The following is a 19014-nucleotide window of genomic DNA, read 5'->3' as shown; positions in this document are numbered from 1 at the left end:
TGTCTCTTTAAAACACAACGTGGTGCCGTGCCAAAGCCTGCAATAAGAATCACTGGCACCAAAACAGTCAAAGCACACAGCTTAATTCTCTACTTAATAAGACAATTAAAGAAGAGTATTTGGATACAGCAGTCTGCAAGTACCAACACAGAGCACTGATGTCTCCAAAGGCATGTTGATCTGAAGGCTTTACCAGAAAGCATCTGTCACAACCAGATGCCATCAACACCTGAGAAAAGTGTGAAATAAAGTGGGTTAATGCGGCTGTGATACGCACAAAGGCTTGCACTGCCCAAGTCCCTATTTGTGAGCATTTAAGAGGGTGCAGGATAAAGTGCCCAGATGTAAAACTGCTCATAGATGATTAAAATAAATTAAAATATATGTATACAGCTACATCTGTTAAAATACAGTCTTGTGCATATTACTCAAATTACAATGGAATTAAGAGTGCTGCGTATTTTGAGTATTCACTGCCATAATCATGGAAAGGCTTAGAGCAAGGCTGTTTTTAAATACTGTGCTTTGACAGATGCATTAATACACATGGATGAACTGGGGTACAGAGACTAACTCAGGCACCAGTGATTGCTCATATGGATTCCCTTGACCATATCTGCCTCTAAGTTTCCAATCAAGTAATTCTCAGATGTCATCTCCTAGCAGGCTTCATCCTGCAGAGCTGAACCAAAGCTAGAGAGAAAGATAACAGCAGCGATATATGAACTAATTAGTCATTTGATTAGCCAGCAAGAAGACAAGGTCCTGCAGTTCTGTGACCTAAAAACGCCACTGATGACCTTAAAACTCCATCTCAAGGGTGTCTGGAAATCTGTAACCTCCAGGGAGGGAGAGAGAGAAATGGGTGATGCCTAAACTGCATTAGCTCACATGAGATGTTGAAAGAGCACAGATGTTAAGCCGAGGATAGGTGTGACATTTGAAGCACTCAGCCAGCAAAAGAGCACCTGCAGCTCTGCACTCTGTTTGAACTGCTGCACCAAGGACTCCCCGTCCAGCCTGCATGGGAGGTTCGTGGGACGAGTGATTTAGCACATGTGGAAAGCACACCAGGACCACAGACCTCATCCTAGCAACCCAACAACACATGGCAAGAGAGGAAAAAAATAAACCAGATAAAATCCCCCAACTACTCCCCCTTCATTAGAGCAGGGCTAACAGCCTGCCAGTCCCAAGCAGCACCCCTGGGCTGCACCACGCCAGCAAATGAGAGTGACTGAGGAAGGATGGAGAAGTCACTTTGAAGAAGACATCCTGAGTGGTTGCCTTCTTCACTTCCACTGGAGGGTCCTCCACTTCACTGGAGATCTGATTCTGGTAAACCCCATGAATGCACTAGTTATTCCACATGCAGTAACAGGAGGAGGGAGTGGGGTGATGGCAGAAGGCTGAAAGTTGCATCTTCAACAGCAAAGGAGGAAGACACCCAAATGACCAAGGTTAGGGGTCCCAAGTTGTTCTGTGTCCCCTTCCTCCCGCCTGACAGCTGGAGCATTTAATCACCTGACTGCAGCCAATGCACTAAAAGTTTCCAGCCTAAACTGAGGCAGTGTCTCCCTGGAAAGCCACCACCTGGTGCAGAGAAACCCACAGTGACCAGAAATGGGCCAGCCCAAAGTGGGCAGCAGAGAGCAACACCAACTCAGAAGCAGCGAGTTCCTCTCTACCAAGAAAGCCCATCTCATCTGCCACCTTCAACAGCTTGGATGGAGTCTGATTCTCAGGTGTCTCTCTACCCTGAGAAGAGATTAAAGGAAACAAATGCATTGGCAAAGATGCCCCTGCCATCTGCACCTTGGAAATGCCCTCTGGAATGGAGAGGAGGAAGATCCCTCACCCTGCACGCTCCTGGGAGAATGGTGCAACCTCCAGCACTGCCCCGTTTCATCCCCATCCTCTCGACACAGATCTAGACCTGCCTTTCACCGCCCACTTCCCCCATGTGCTTTGACCCAGAGGGATGAAATCACCTCCAGCATCAGTGAATTTCTCAAAAGAAGTCCAACACACAGTTTAAATTTTACCAACCCCTGCCAGAGGCCTTGTAGTAATATGCAGAAGTAGGAACATTTTCTCAAATAGGAAATGGAGATTTAGAGTGCTGCAGCAAGGTCTCTAAAGAACTGCAAGCTTTGCTGGGATAATGCAACCCCAATATGCACAATGTTTCCCCCTTCATTCCCTTTTCTCTCCAGAAAATGGGAAAAAGACTCCAACAGCACACACAATAAATCAATGATGAAAAAATTGGCCATGGCCATGGTTCAAAAACGCATGTGCTGTGCTCAGCCCTGTTGTTCCCTTACAGCTCTCAGAAGCAGCAAGCAAAGTTAAGAATCCAGTTACTGCAGTTACAAAGAAATTTAAGGTTTCCAAATCTGACTTATTGTGAATTGAAACAAAATCTCAAAATGCTGAAATTCTCCACAAAAGGAATTCTAAAACAATCACTTGGAGTCCACTGGAAAAGCAATTATATTGCTACTGTATTTCCTACAATGGAATTATACTTAAAAATTCTAAACAGAAACTTACTTCAACACAAAGCATGTAAAACAATGAATTGTTAACGCTCTCAGAAAAATCCTCCATCTCTTTTTTTCTGCAACTTTTTTACAACACTGACCTGGTTTTGTAGAAGATTTTAGTGTTGATGACGCCAGATATTGGAATATGATTCCATCAATGAGTCCTAGCCAGGAAATACCAAAGCTGGGGTTGCCAAAGCAACATAATTAACTTGATCACGGTACATACACTGTGTGCCACTTCCCAAATGGCCCTTTAACACCCAGCTAAATCCTCGGCTTGAATGGCTCATCCGAATGAGTTTCTCCTCCAAGTTCCTCAAGAACACAGAGCAAAAGGAGAAGTTGTCAAAATTACTAAAAGCCAAGTACCACTCTGCTCCCTGGCCAATGGTCCCCTGGGCTTGAAGAGGTCAAGGAGCAATTCTTGAGCCTACTACCACAGCTATGAACTGTAGCAATCACAGAAACACGTGACCCTCTTGCATTTTATAAAGATTCACTTTTAATTCACTGTTACCAAATTTAAGAGGTTTGATTCTATAACGGCATTATGAGTAAAATCACTACTGTTTGGGCAGGGAGGCCTGAATGCTGGTGCTAAACCTTGATCCTGGGGCCACAAACTTCAAAACCTGAATATGCTGTCACTAACTCAATGGGTACAATGTATCAAAAATAAGAATCTGTCTGTTCATTTGGAAAAAAAAAAAAGTAAGAAACAGAAAAAAAATTGAGTGATGGGCTTTCAACCTGTCATCAGGCCACTGTGACCTCAATTTTTGAGAAATAAAATCAAAATCTATTCTTATCTTCAGAGATTCAAGATGTATTTATGTGTCAAACTTTCTCCCCCTTGTCCTTAGCCTTTGGGAAGCACACTAAAAATTATATCAAAGGCTGCAAACCCTGCTGCCATCACATTCCCATTCACCTCTGACCCAGGATGCCTACAGCTCTCACCAGCTCCTCAGTGCATCCTCCCCGTGCGGCAAAGGCGGCAGGTCTGGGAGCAAACAGCTCAGGATGAAATAAAGGCCACTTTGCATAGCAAAACTGTGCTGCCCTGCTCAAATTCTGAAGGCCAGAAAAGTTTTCTTTGGCAGTTTTCTGTTTCTTTGTATCTGTGAAGGATATTTCACCACCCTCTTCCTCTCCTTACATACAAATATTTGATTATTCTCTTTGAAATGTCTCTGTAACATCTACAGGCATAGGATGCCGAATGCAAACACTGATTGATTCTTTCTTAGCCATCAAATGTGCTTACACAGCAACTACACACAGCAAATGCACACAAATCTCACATTTCATGTTTTAAAATATGAACATGCTCTGTTATTTTTTTTACTCAAACATAATGAATGAGCTTAAATATTAGAACTTGAAATTATTAAGTAAATCATGGCACCTGTAAAGCTTTTATTTGCATAACAATAATTCTTGATGGCATGTAAAACAAATTCATCACTCTCACTATATTGTAGTCTGATTTATGTTAGAATTAGAAAAAATAAAAATCTTGAGCACAAAATTATGTTGACAAGATGTACGTGCTCTTCGAAGCACAAAGATTTTTTTCTTTTCTGAAGCATCAAAGCAACTAAATTATGGGAAAGAGGGCTGGGAGAAAGCATCTTTAAAAATGAATAACATACTAGCGTCACACATACACACTCTACAGTTATTAATGTCAAGCATGGTGAAGATACTCTAGAAAATCATTACCATTCATAGCTACTAACAGCCATTAAATTTCAATCAATTCAACTTAACACAAGTGTACTTCAGCAGCCCTTACAGTTCCTTATAGAGGTGGCTCAGAAAGTCCTGTCTGACTTATTGCATTGTCCCCCGCACAAAGGGGCATTGCTGAGCATTGCTGTGAAAAGGAGCGATCTTGGTGTTGGGAACTGATGCTCTTTTAACACCGCTGCAATCAACAGACCTTGCTTTTAAAGACGGTGTGATAAAAGGGCTCTAATAGAGCTCCTCAGGTCAGCATGGAGGGGAGCAATACACTGATTCTAACTAGGAATGTCACTTTCCAAGCTGAAAAAAAATAAATGCTGAGATGTTTTCAAGGGGTTTTCAATGAATTTTAGCGACAGAATCAAACTGCTTAACACAGCGCTAAACAACTTCCAGGAGATCTGCTTGCTTGAATAGACTATAATCACCAAATATATATTTAAACAAAACAGGATTTAACTTCCAGAGACTGGATATTTAAAGCTCCTAGTGATGAATATAAGCCACAGCACTGTAGTGTTACAGAATCTCCACTCTTCTGAATTGCATTTGTAACGCGGGAAGTTTTCCCACTGCCACTGTAGGAATTAAGCCGTGCAGCTAACCATCCCCTGCAGATTGTGGGAAGAACCAGCTGCTCCCCTGCTGGGGGTATTTGCCGCTTTCATGGCAGGGGTGAGGGACTGTGACCACAGGGTGCTCCTCTCTGCGGGGCTGGACCCACACCGGCTTCCCCTGTGCGGCACAGCATCCCACAGAAGGTGTCCGTCTTCCTCTGGAGAGATTCCATTAGTTTCATGTGAATGGGTTACCTCCACTAAAATCCTACATTTCACAGGGGATAGGAGACGTTTTATTACTATTCCTCCCACCCCCCTTCCCCCCAGATTTTTCCAGCAGGGTTCATTCTGCTGGGCACAAAGTCCTCTCTCTAGATTTACAGGCAGTTGAAGCTTTCAAGTGTCTACTCCTACAGAACAGAGTCACTCCATGCACAGAAAAACAGATGTGCCATCACTGTAGCTGAAATTACAAACTCAAGTCCAGAGTCCTTTTTGTGGCTTTTAGGTCATCCTTTAAAAGTATCAGGATTGATGCTACTATTCATTGGGAGAGTATTTGGGACTGTTCTACAGAACTTTACCGTTTTGCTTCCCCTGGGATTTACACTTTGCATTTAACATGGGGTAGCAGTAAAGTTCTTAAGAATCAAGAAACATCCAAGTAATCTCTCAGGCAGATATATGCTTAATTTTAACTCATTTCCCTACACTTACAAGCTGCACTAAATGAAATGAAATTAATGTTAAAAGGGGCGTTTATTGAAAAATCTTCCAGAGACAAGTTCAGAAAGTGCCAGAGTTCAAGTAAATCGTTCCATGGAAAATGTTAGCAAAGCTTAATCATACTGGAAGCCACATTTAATTACAGCTTTTTTAAGTCCATCTGGGAAAAAAGAAGCGACTTAAATATGTCACCTGAGATGATCTAGATACTGAAACTATTTGTAAGTTAACAAAAGCATTTGCATCACAAAGCGCTCTGGGGCAGCACCACGGCAAAGCAGATGTGTAATGAACAAGGATCACAGCACCAAAACAATCAGGACTGTAAATAACTACTACTAATCTGCAATCATTTAAATTTGGATTTAATTGCTAGGCAGCAAATACATTTAATTCCTGAAGAGGTAAATGCTCTGCCGAATACACACTTAAAGGCATTTAGTGACAGAAGCACCACAATCAAGAATCCAAATGTCAGGAAGGCAGAGAAAAGCCAAGGAGCAGAGCTGGGGCTGCCATGAGTTCACAACTTTAAACAAACTTTTCCCTGGAAGAGAATTAATAATGTGGCCATCCCCACTGTACATACTGTAACTGCTGCAGGAGTGACACAATGAGGCACATGGGAGGCAAGAGGGTAGTGAGTATAGAACAAAATTCAATCTAGTGACTAATGAATAAAAAGTTCCTTTTATTTCTCAGTTGTTTTTGGTTCATTAAATTTTCCACAGATTTGCAGAGAAGAAAACGTGATCAATAAACCTTGACAAAAGTGAACATGTGAAATAGAGGAGAGAAAGGCACAGGAAGATAAAAGTGATATCCCGATCACAGATTTCAGAGGCAGATGACCAGAGCTCTGGGCTGCTGAATAATCTGAATAGACCATCATTTCTTTACAGCCTTTTACTTTCTTTTCCCTGACTGTTGGAACTCTTCATTCAATACAATAGTAAATGCACTAAAACTTTTTTTCTTATGCTAATGGTTGAAATCGGGTGCTCACAGTTAAAACACACTTCCCACCAACTTGTTTTCTTAAAAAAAAAAAAAATTAACCTATTCAAGTTAAAGTAAAATGTCAAAGACAGCTTAAGGCTTACTCTCACCATTCCTCAAAATTAATGGTTTTCTCCCCAGTAGATACAAAAAGAAAAGACTTGAATAAGGATAAAGCTGCAAGACTCTTTTCATATGAAAAAGAACACTTAGAAAGTAAAAAGAAATACATCCAGTACAAAGATCCTGGTACCTACAGTTCTAATTTGTATTGTTTCCTCTTAGAATATTTATAATTGCAGAAAGGTGACAGCCAATCACAAATAATTGTGAAACGATAAGAAAAGATTCACCAGTGACTAATGTATTTGGGCAGTCATGCCCATGACAGTATCAGAAACGCTTCCACTCATTACAATAGGAGCCCAAGGGAGCCTATTTTCAATTTTTTTCTAATTTGGGTGTCCACTTCCAGGCACTGAGGCCTCTTTTTGCTGTGGTACTGAATATTCACAAATCCCAAACAATTTTTACAGCTCTGACCTTCTGAATTAAAGGACAATTTTCCTGTTCCCTTTGTGCAACACGTTTCATCTTTAGTGCATTTGGGTTCACTTTGTTTATAAGAAGTTAAAGGTTATGGGTTGTGGTTTTACAGTAGCCAAGAGTGAATGAACAAAGTTCTGTGGCCTCTCCTGGACTACACACATCAAACATGTATTCACTCCCAACTGGAGCTGGTCTATAGAAAATTTGACCTGATTACCCACTATTTCCATTCCACTCACTTGTTCACAAAGGAAACCTGCAATTTTGCCTCTTGAACTATCAAGATTGCCATGCAAGATGCAATTTTCATTCCTTTTACACCAAACACCAGTTAGTTTCTAGAACATGCATATATATGGGATCTGCTGTATACACAGGTCATGAATTGTGCATATTCCATGCATGCACACAAATGTGTGTACATACATGTAGGTATGCACAGGCACACATGTATTATTTGCCTTTCTAACACAATGCCTTCTTGCTGTCATTCCTAGGAGGATTCATTCTTTGCTGTTATTTTATTTAGTGTTGCATTAATTAATTCCCAAATACCTACAAGTTGTTTTGGTTTTCTTTACAAGGGTCCTGGCAACAGAGCTGAAGCAAACCCTAAATACCACTTAATGCTTTGTGGCAAGTTGTCCAAATGTGCAACTGTTTAAAACATTTACCCAGGTACATAAGGGGGTTGTGCAGCTCTTGAACAATGCCCTGGAATCTTTCCCATCAGCAAGAAAGCGGACAAAAAGCAGAGACCGCTTAACCTCAATGCCTTAGCAGCAAGTGAGAAGTGCAAATATTGCATTTCTATAAAGCCCTAGAAGCTTCATAGAAATGGAGTGGCAACTAATTAGTTTGATGCTATAGTCACATCTAATGTTCCTAAGTAGCTTCTTTGAAAAAACTCACTGCCTTGAAATCCTTGGCCAGATTATTAAGTGGAGGCTTTGTGACGGGGCAATAGATAGGTGTTTGCTCCACAAATACATACAGATTTTGGTGACTGCTTGCTGAATCCACTGCCTTCACTAATCTGCACTGGAAACTTCACTATGAACAGAGCACTTCTCAGAGTACAAAAGCATGAAGTATCTGTGTACCTTTCAGACTACAGGGCAAACAACTGGCTTACAGTAGGCCACCAAAAACAGGGGCAGGCAGTTAACCAAGTGTCTTCTGAACTTGCAAACAGAGAATGAGAATAAGGAAACTGCTATTAGGTCATATGCTCTACCCTGTCCTTAAACTAAAAAAGAGATGTGTCCAGAGGACTGAAAAATTCAAACGTATAGAATAGAAATAAAGTATCGGGATCATGAAAAATGTATTTTCAAGTCAGACAAAACCGTAGCAACCAGATAACCCTTTCTGTATACGGCTGATCACACAGCCCCAGAGCCTGTGCAGCTTCTATACAACTGTGCCACTGAAAGGGAAGTTGTGGTATAAACTTGTAAGATCATTAGAATCACAGAAAACATAATCAAAAATGGTTCTTTGACATCGAAGTTCAAACTGGTTTTCAAAACAATGACAAAAATACTGCTCATTATATATATGCAGCCAGAAGGCTGTCTTTTCTAAGTGTGACTTCAGTGTGACATTTGGGAATGCAAGCTGCTATGTATTGGATGTCTGAGGTCAAGTTCTATTCTCTTTTATCCAAGTATAACCTGGAGCAGCTTCAATGAAATTATGCTAGATTTATATTGACATATGCATCTAGTTCAAATTCTTCTATGGCTCTAATTTTTCTCTAATTGAATGACCTAACACAAATAGAATTTGTCCATCTGTATACATCCCCTTTGACACACTGGAGGAAAAAAAAAAAGAAAGACATTGAAAGGAAGTTGGAAACAGTCCTCGAGATCTGTTTTCCTTTGAAGAACAGCAGTTGCATTTCTGGGCACTTCAAAGTCACATACTTTAAGCAATAACAACATTCGAGATGAAGTGAATCTTACCTCAACTTGCTTTAAAGATCAACTCTTTCACAAACACACACCAGAGGTTGGATATACACATACCTATAGATTAACAAGTTCATCTTCAGTCAATCAGGCACTTTGCAGTGCTACAGATAGGTCATGCTTTCAATCAAATGACAAATTTCCAGGAGTTGTTTACAGTGGAAAAGCCATAATGAATTTCACTCGCTTCTTAAAAGTTGTCAGTTTTGCAATAACATTCAATACATTTTTATTGCAATTCAAAGTTTGACAGGTGTCACCATTTCCTGACGTTACAGCCAAAATACAAATTACCATATCCACCCATCAGAAAAGCTGAACCAAACCAATTCACCAACTGTAGTTGCTGTATGCAGCAATTATCACGCAATTCAAACATCTCAGCAGCATAAACAATTAGTTAATTATCTAGCACAATCCTCTTTTCCAGGTGAATTTAGTTTCTTTTCTAATGAAGTTACTTTTATTAGGTTTAGAACTTAAAAAAAAAAAAACAAAACAAAACCAACCCCAAAAAGACCTCCAAAGTTTTTCTTAAAGCAAGGTAGCTAGAACAAGCAGATAAAATCAGCAAGTCTTACAACAAATCAGTCTATTCCACTTGTGTGTATTTTGAATTTCATGGCTTATTTACTTAACTTTTTTGGCACCAACTCCACAGCACATGCCAATACAGTATTTGTTTAAACGCTGTTTTATGCACATGCTAGTAACGCTTACTTTCAAATTCTTGTACATCCCAAGAGCCCCAGTTGAAAAAAAAAAGAATAAAAAGAAAACAGAAGGGGATTGGTAGGGGGTAGACAAGCTTTTACAACTAGCACCTTTATCTGTGGCCGTAAAAATATAAACACCATACACCAATAAAATGCTAATTTCTGTAAGCACGAAGTTTTCCAGCACCTGGGGCAGTATGAAACGCGAGGGCAGCTATGGGAAGACACAAGTTTCACTGGCCCGGCCGGCGATGACCCCCACGCCCGGACATTTGGCCGCCCGGGCCACGCACCGGGGGCCGAGCCGGGTCCCGGCCCCGCGGAGGGGGCACCGCACCCGCGGCTCAGCCGCAGCCCCGGCCCGGGAAGTTCTGAAGCCCTGGCTGCAGGTTAGCTAAATGAATAAATAAATAAATAAGCCCGTAAACCTCGGGAAAACCGGCAGCAGGACCACTGATAAATCACTCTAAGCCCCCGCGCTGGAAAAGTCAGGTTTCCCAGGAAATGATGGCAATCACTTGAGGCAGAAAAGGCATCTAGATGAGCCCATCTCCCTCCCCTCCTCCCTGATTGTTTTAAAGCCACCGAGTCCGGGGGAAAAACTCTCAACTCTCTAAGTCCTTAATAGGATTGGAGTCCGGGTCTCTCCAACCCGCTCCTCATCACACAGGGATCAAGTTGCAGTAGGGAATTTTTTAAATTCCTCAGCAAATATACTTGTCGAAAGATTGCCCCTCCCGGATGGGGGGATGACAAGGAGGCGAGGGGGCAACTTCATTTTTCCTCTGAAAAAAAGACGAACTCAATTCTCGCTTTGGGGAGCTCTGCTGTCCTCCGGGAGCCAGGGGCAAGGCGGTCTCGGCAGCAGCCCGGGGCTGGGACTGTCACCGCAGCCCCCGGGAAAAACAATGGCCGTGGAGGCACGGTCCCGGAGGGGTCTGGCGGGGAAAGGGGGGGACACAGCGGACACACGCGCGGCCCCATCCTTCCCGCTCACCTGCGAGGTCGGGGGGACACACGGGACGGGCCCCCCTGGGCACCCGCTGCGAGGAGAGCCCCTCACCAAACTGAACCCTCCCTCACACACACCCCCCACCGGCGCAGGGCAGCTCCAGCCAAAGCGGGAGAAGAGGAGGGGGGGAAAAAAGAATAAAAAGCACAATGAAAAGACACAATAAGCATCAACTTTACCCAAAAAGCGGAGCAGCAAGTTTTCAGCAGACGAGCGGTTGCCGCGGAGCAGCGCTGCTCCTCCGGACCCCCATCATAAACTTGGGGGAGGGGGGCGTGGGAGGGACTTTCCCTCCGTCCTTCCCTTTTGTGCCTCTCCCCCGCTCCGCTCCGCTCCGCTCCTCGCCAAAAGCTGCCGCGGATCCCGGCGGCGCGGTGCTCTCCCGGCTGCAGCCGCGGAGCAGCTCCGCGGAGGCGGGCGGGGAAGGACGGAGAGAGAGAGAGAGAGAGGGAGGGAGGGAGCGCTGTGGAGGGCCGGGGGCGGCGTGCAGAGGTGAGGGGGCTCCTGCTGCCCATCCGCCCGGGCCGCCGGCGGGACACGGCGCGCACACGTACACCTACTTTATGTATATAATAGATATACGCACACATGCACACACACGAGGGATGAAGTTGAGCAGCCTGCAGGAGGACGCTGGAGCGCTTTCAAGCCCTGACACAAGAGGAAAACTGGCTCTAGGGTCTGTTTTCTCTTCCACCCGCCCTTTAAGGAAAAAAAAAAAAAGGGAAATCTAAACCTTCCCACCCTTATGGCGCGGGAGCAGCGCACCGCTCCGGATCTTCTCTCTCCACCCCCCAGCCCCTTTCATCCCGGATCGCCCCCTCGCCTCAGCGAACCGCACCATTTTGGGTGCGGGGCTTTCTGTGGGATCCGCTCCGCCAACCCAGCCCGGCCGCGCCGCTCGGGAGCGCCGGGAGCCCCCGCACACCGCGCTCAGCTGGAGCACATCTGCAGCGAGCCCACACAAATCCCCCTTCTCGAGGAAAGCTGCCCCCCCTCCCCAAACAGCACAAGTTTGGCTTGTGCAGATTCGCTCGCGGAGAGGCGGGGATGGAGCTGGGGGTGGTTTTCCTCCAACTTTGGTGGTTGCTTTTTCCCCGCGAGTTTGCGCGACTTTTTCAAGCCCCCGCCACAGCAGGGCTGGAGGCAGCAGAGCTCCGCGGAACATCCTCGCACACGGGCGGCTTTACCCGCCAGAAACATCTAGGGGGAGAAACGCGTTCATTAAAGACTGTTCCCTAAACGCGATAAGCAGCCTCGCCGGAGGCTGAATCTAGTTTCATCCTCTTGTTTTGGGACTAAGGCTACGAGGAGGGGAGAAAGAATCTCCAAAAAGTGCCCCGCTCCCACCCCGAATATCTTTGCTTTTGCTCCATTCTACATTAAACAGCAGTACCAATGAGAAACGCAGCAGCCTGAACTTGGACTTTGGCCAGGCTGGGCTTGTTATTTAAATTGTTTTGATTTCTTTGGCTATGGAATTTATCAAAAGTTTAAAACACAACCAGATGCTGTTGGGAAGGGTCACTGCGCTTTACTCCAGAGCAAGCTCAAACTCGCCGTATCATCAGGGTATCTGACTCCGGCAGGATTATGGCCAGTACCATGGCAACCGCATGCCACATCAGCCCCCAGCTTCACTTTCAGTCCCTTGGGCAGTGTTAACATTTGCCAGCGGATTTGCCCGACACGCAGCCCAGGTCCGGGCAAGTGGAAAATGAGCACAAACCACTCAGAAACCTTCCTCTTCTAGCCTGTGCAAAGCAACCTGGCTGGACTGCTTCACACGACAATTTTAATCCTAAAAACCAGCTACCAATTTGGGTGCCTTCTGTCTGAAATTTTGCACACATAGCTTTTTCTCATTTTTTTCTTTTTTTTTTTCCTTCTCCTTCCCCCCCCCCCCCCCCCCCCCTTATTTTCTGGATGTCATTAGAAGGCTAGTATCTGAGGGTGACAACTGGCTCACCATGCACTCCCAAATCCCATTTATTCCATTCAGATAGCCTGGGAAGGACTGTGAGGCAGGTTATTTTGCCAATCACCAACACTGCAACTTTTTTTTTTTTTTTGTCAAAGTCTTGCATTAATATGCACACAGTGTTTTATCCAAAGAAATTCTCTCCTCTCTCCGTGGTACACATGCAGTCAGTGCTGGCACAGCAGCACAACCTTACCCCATCCAAGTGGACAATTTTGTGCAGAGAGGAGTTTCATTGCACCTACTACTGATAAGCACCATGCAAGGGAGAGGAGGCTTTGGTTACCAAAAGAAGGATCAAAAAAAGTCTTTGATCTCCAAAAACAAAGCTCACTCTTATTCCCAGGTTACTTTACTTGGGAAAGATGACCCAGCAGCTTGAGATATAGGTTAGAATAACAGGGTTTTGGATGGATCAAAACGACAAGCTGGCAAAACAATAACACTAGATATGTTCTAAATTCCTGCTGCACAGTGATAAACATGTGTACATCCAGACTCCTGGCCAAGAACATATTTAAAATCAAAAGAAGGAAGAATTAAGGGATTAATTCAGAGTTATGTAAAGAAGGACAGTTTTCCCTTCTAGAATTCTCACATGCCAATCTTTTAGAAGATGGAGATTTTTAAGCCTGAATGGAAACTCCTCCTTTTTGTCTGAAGGATGACGGCTGGCGATGGCTGGTGACGGCTGGAGTTTTTTGAGAACTTTGAGTCGGCTTTTAGATTATCTGCCTGCTGTAGCTCATCTATCCTTCCCTCTCCTGCTCTGCTCATTGAACTGCCCTCTCTTAATCTTCCATAGGTGTCCGAGATTAAATAGACGACAGGATGACTGACATTTGGTACACATAAAAGAACCAAAATATGAACAACGGGTCAAAGTGCAAACCTTCCCTCTTGTCTTCCCTCCTGCTCTTGTACAACTTGATAGGGATGAAACCAAGTAGGGATATAAGGACATATGACAACGTGCACTTACTATATCTTGCTGTAGCACGATCATGTGGATATAGAAGATACATTCCAAAATGTTCAGGACTAAGGAAAGAGGGTCTTTTAATCACAATTTTAGAAAAAACCTCTCACAATGATAAAAGATTGACACACCACCAAGTCCAGGATTGCTAATCTGGGATCTGTCCCATTTCTGTTAGGACAATGGAAAGAATCTCGAAGTTAGACTAGCCTCAAAAGGCACAAATGTGGCTATTAAAATATTTGATATAGTTCTGAAAATGGACTGTAATTCTTTATTAAAGTACATCTTAAAAGACAATTGTTGAAAAAGCAGTGGGGAATGCTCCAGTCTGTTCTGTTCGTGTCTATAGAATTCTTTCTATAAATCTTCATAAATCCTTATGATAAATTAAAAGGCCCATTTGAGTATTCCAAAGGATATTCACAGGTAGAAGCTACCAGGGAAAAAAAAATCACATTTAAATATGCTTCTCTTTTAGAATGTAGAAAATAATTACATGTGGGATGATCACTAGGAGATAGAAGCCTAAACCCATGTTTCATGCAATTCATATCTTTATGATGCCTGGTTTTAGTCCAAGTGGGAAGTAGTACATGACCACTTCTGCCCTGATTTAAACAGCTGTACCAGCTCTGGGGTCAATGAAGTTGCACTGAACCTGAATGCACCTCGTATCTATTGAATGTAATTAATCACAGTGATATTTAATGAATTAACAATGTCATGTGTAATGCTGGCTCAGGATTTTACTAAGAGAATGGGAAAGATTTTTTGGCACAGTAAATTCCTTTCTTTTTTTAAAGTTGCCCTGTTACCTGGGGGAAATGTAACTGTGGGTAGACAATGAGCTGATACTCATGGGGTTGATATGCAGCTCTGATTCCTATCTGCCTCCATGTATGTGTTGTCTCTTGTTTAAAACTTCAGTGTTAAGTTTCTCAAGGCAGGTGCCATCTCCCTGCATTTTACATTTTGATTAAGCATTATTTTATTTTTCTTCTCTCCAAAGTATATTCAAATTATAACTTCAATGTTAATTTCCTGGTAGATGCTGCTTTGGTTTTGTTTGTTTGTTTGTTTTTGTATTTTATTTGGTTTGGTTTGGTTTTTTGGGGGAGGATTGGGAGGTTTTCTGCTGCATTGGAAAGATCAATTTTTGGCTTGTTTAATCTATACTGGATCATGAATATTGAACTAATACCATAAACTCTTCTAAGGGTTTTCTGTGATTACAAAATGATACTTCTATACTATATCAGCAAAGAAGGTGCTACATCTATTTACTGCAAAACTGGCCTGGAAGCCTGCCTGTCATTTCAGAGATGCAAGTTCTTATTCAACTTCAAATTGAAAAGCCCTGCTAAACAAGACCTTATTCACATGACTATATACACTGAAATTTCTGCTTGTAAAATGATAAATAAACCATTTGACTGGGCATTCACAATGGACCAGGGATACACACACCATCCTTACCTGTCTTAGCAGAAGGACAGAAGTTTCTTCAAAGTGCACAGAGCCCATCATGTCTGCGTGGTTTTCAAGAAGTTCTGCACTTGTGGCTGTCCTTGGCAGACCCAGCCTGCTGTCACACTCTGAGAGGGCCCTTCTCACTCAGGTCTGAAAAAGGAAGCACAATTTGCTCTAAGACTGGCAACGCCAAGATCAAACTGCAGAAAGTTTCATATGAAAAGCTCAGGGATAAGTTGTGCTTCTCACAGTGTTTCCAGCTGCAGAAAAGCAGCAGTGCATTGTGCTTATGTGGGGAAAGGAAAACAAGCAGCCCTGCAGAAGCACTGCTCTCTGGCATAGATGTGAAAACAAAATGTGCAGCTTCTAAGGGATGGTCTTTTCTCATAACCATTTGCAGTTTCTCATTCCTTATTCCTCTTCTCCCTGTCCCTCTAACTGCAGCCCCCTCTGCCAGCCAGGAATGGGCTACAGGGCTCTGCCTGCCTGGGAGGAGGGAGCAGGGCAGCACAGCAGCCTTGCAGGACTCCTCTGGGCTTCATCTGTCCCCAGCAAAATGCTTGATTTGATGAGAGCCCAGATAACAATTCTCTCCCCAGGGCTGATTGGGTTACTGGAAATCTGTTGTCTCCTTATAGGGAAGAGGGGAAGAGAGCAGGCACAGGAATGCACAGAGTAGGAACTGGGATACCTGTGAGTGGCATTGTGTGAGGAACTGCAAACAGCTGGAATTGGCAAGGAACAGAAAGCAACACTCGGACATTGATATAAAGTCAATGAGATTTGTTGGAAGCTATATTTATATTTCATGAGGGAAAACTAACAAGAAGACTTTTCATTCTGCTCCACGAAGAGAAAATTTGTTAGGCTTTGCAGAAAAATAGAAATCCTTGTCAGTACAAAATGTATAACCTGGTGCTGTACATATTATACCATATTGCATATACACAGTGTATATATACTGATAAATAATTTGCACAGATTTGCCTTGAGGTTGGACTGCTGAAACATTATCTACTGTGGCTAGTGCCTGTAATAAAAGTTTGTGCTTTCCTCCAGCCAAAAAACTTTATCCATTTAAACTTCATAGTTGTATAACCATTAATTAGGATCTCTAATGCTTATCTAATCCAAGGCCAGATAAAGAATCCCTGATACAGCTGGAAAGGAAATCCCAATTCATAGACCCAAATTCAGGCTACTAGATAATGCTGTCTCACAAAGAAATCCTTTGCCAGAGCTCAGTCTGCTTTATTCTGCCCTGACTTTAAGGGTATATAAAGCATTCAAAGTGATCTCATCCTATTTACTTTTGTAGATCACTTTTTCTAAGTCTTTTGGAGGAATTACAAATCCTCCATGCTGGATGGCATTTTAGCAGAAGCACGAACTCTTGTGCTAGTCCTAGTTTTAGGAGGCTGTAAAGGAATAGAAGGATTAGAAATAAGAATATGACTGCATCACTGACATCTCAGAGTTCTTGTGTACTAAAGGCCCCTTTCTCCAGATAACACATCCAGGGGTTGCAGAACAACAGCCAAAGTTGTATAAATACAAAGAGTTCTGGAAAAGGCTCCAATTTTTCAGTACTCATATTTTCAGGGGTAGCCTGCCTTCTTCAGAAATGAGTTGTCTGTGAGTTATCTCAAGTCAAGCATCCAAAATACCCATCCTTTACCATGAATCCTGACTAACAACTTATGTTGATGAGCAAAGAATGTGGCCACAGATACATGAAACTGCTGGCTGAACGGCAGGAGGTGTCTGAAAACTCTATTAAGCCAATGTGAATTTCCATTACATTTGTTGAATAAATGAGTGGCACAAACATCTGGAATCAGAAGTACTCCAAATCCCTAAATGATAGCCCTCCTATGTACTGCCCACAGAGGTCCAGCCCAGTTTTGCTGAAGAGACTTGGAACAGTTGCAATCATACCTAATATATTTCAAATTGGTTATATTGTTTATAGATTGCTTATGTCAAAACTGGTGAATTCTCTGGTGTGCTTTAGGATTTATGTATTCTAGTTCTTTGAAAGGTTTGTTCTTATTTGTTGCTACCTGCAAAAATATATATCTTGGCCCCAATTCACAGTGGAACAATATTAGGTCATTATTCCTTGAATTGTTAGGCTGTAAAGAAGCAATTTCTCACTAACCTGTGACACAGGAAATTGTGATTCTGATGTCAGGTCATTGCTGGAGTTCCTTTTACAACAATCTGTTTTTCTTGTCAGCAAATGACATTTATGTATTATTTCTAGAAAGTGTAGGCTTCAGTATTTTTGTATGTATTCATTCAATATTTCTCTTCTGCCTCTTATTCTGCATAGCTGGGAGTTTTAATATATGATTCAACTGATAAATAAATATATTTTGATTGATAGTGCAAATACCTGGCAGCTGAAACTAGTGCTATCTCAAAGTGCTTCTCAGAATAGTTGAGTTTCCTGCTTTTGTTTTCACTGTGATTTCTTTCATGAAGCACTGCAATGAATGATTAATGCTTGGATGCCCCTTTTCTCTGGATCCGCTGCTGAACTTAATGTGTTACTTTGTGCTCTGCATGGAGGGAGCACAACCCAAACTGCCACCGTGGCAACATTCTATACCCTATTTAATTGGGCTTGGTGTTAGGAACCACAGTCACTCGTGAGCTTCAGAGCTCCCTGTGATGAGAATAAATATTTTCTTACCAATGTACTGCAGCCTAATGCAGTTGTTTTATTCTATTCATTTGAAATTGGGTAACACGTAAAACATTGGACAGATGACAGTGTGCATATGTTTTACCAATAAATATGCATATTGACTACACAAAAAGTGGTTTACCAGCAGAATATGTTTTACATATACTTAGGGGACTGCTGCTATAAAGCTACACATCCACAGAGACAAAGTTATTTCCATTGAAACGCACACAGCATCAAACCTTTCCACAGAATTAAAGCACATTTCTCTCTCTGTTAGTGGTTTTGGGATAATAAGCACAGAAAGGGAGCTCTATAATACTAATATGATTACTTTCTTCTGGAACATCCCAAACATTTCCAAAACAGCCTAGATCCTGCTGGCTTTACACACAGGAGGTGATCTGTGCATGTCTCATGGGGTAAGCAGATGGGATAAAGTCCTCAGTGGAACATAATATATACACTAGGTCACATAACCATAGGCAGGACAAACATTGGAACCACACACAAAATTAACATCTTTCTCTTAAATGCAGAGGCTATTTAATTATCCAAGACAACTAAGATCTGTTAATATATTTACAGAACAATGGCATCAGCAGAAGGTGACTAGCAAGGACCACAAAACTTTCACCAAAAGTCAAAAATTAATTTCTACCATCTCCTAACCATCCATTCATTTGAATCCATTGTTTCTGATGCATGGATTCAAATAAAGTTTTCCAAAACAGAATGAAAATTACAATATTTATACTAATAAAAAAAACAAGGCAAAACAAATTCCATCCCCAAAGACTTCCAAAATTTGGAGTGAACAAATCCTAGAAAATATACTGGTAGCAATTTTACACACAAGAAGAGAGGTTATGCTACTAATGTGTAGTTTGTTAGTTTTTGATTTCCTCAGGATCAACAATCAAGTAATTATTTAGCATAAAACATGGAAGGAAAAAACCCCATTGTATTATGTTGATATAAAAATGTGGGGTAAATCTGGTTCTTTGATAATACGACCTCTTAATAGGACAATTAATCTTCTAGTATCAC

The 19014-nt window shown here is 42.4% G+C and overlaps 1 protein-coding gene across 4 annotated transcripts in view; it reads right to left on the bottom strand.

The window, feature by feature from the left end:
* GLI2 (GLI family zinc finger 2) overlaps positions 1 to 15413 on the bottom strand; it is a 192056-nt gene extending 176643 nt beyond the window's left edge. The window contains exon 1 of one of the 4 annotated variants that reach the window (XM_077181631.1): positions 15279 to 15413. The gene's annotated coding sequence lies outside the window, so the exon portion shown is untranslated. Of the gene's footprint in view, positions 1 to 10824; positions 10886 to 11018; positions 11245 to 11680; positions 11813 to 15278 lie in introns of those variants that run through there. The other 3 variants (XM_077181632.1, XM_077181630.1, XM_077181633.1) reach the window with 3 other exon arrangements.
* Positions 15414 to 19014: the final 3601 nt, after the last annotated feature.

Source organism: Agelaius phoeniceus, chromosome 7, assembly GCF_051311805.1.
Source record: "Agelaius phoeniceus isolate bAgePho1 chromosome 7, bAgePho1.hap1, whole genome shotgun sequence".
Lineage (NCBI taxonomy): Eukaryota > Metazoa > Chordata > Aves > Passeriformes > Icteridae > Agelaius > Agelaius phoeniceus.
The sequence above is the reverse complement of the archived record's forward strand: the minus strand, read 5'-3'. Positions and strand labels throughout refer to the sequence as shown.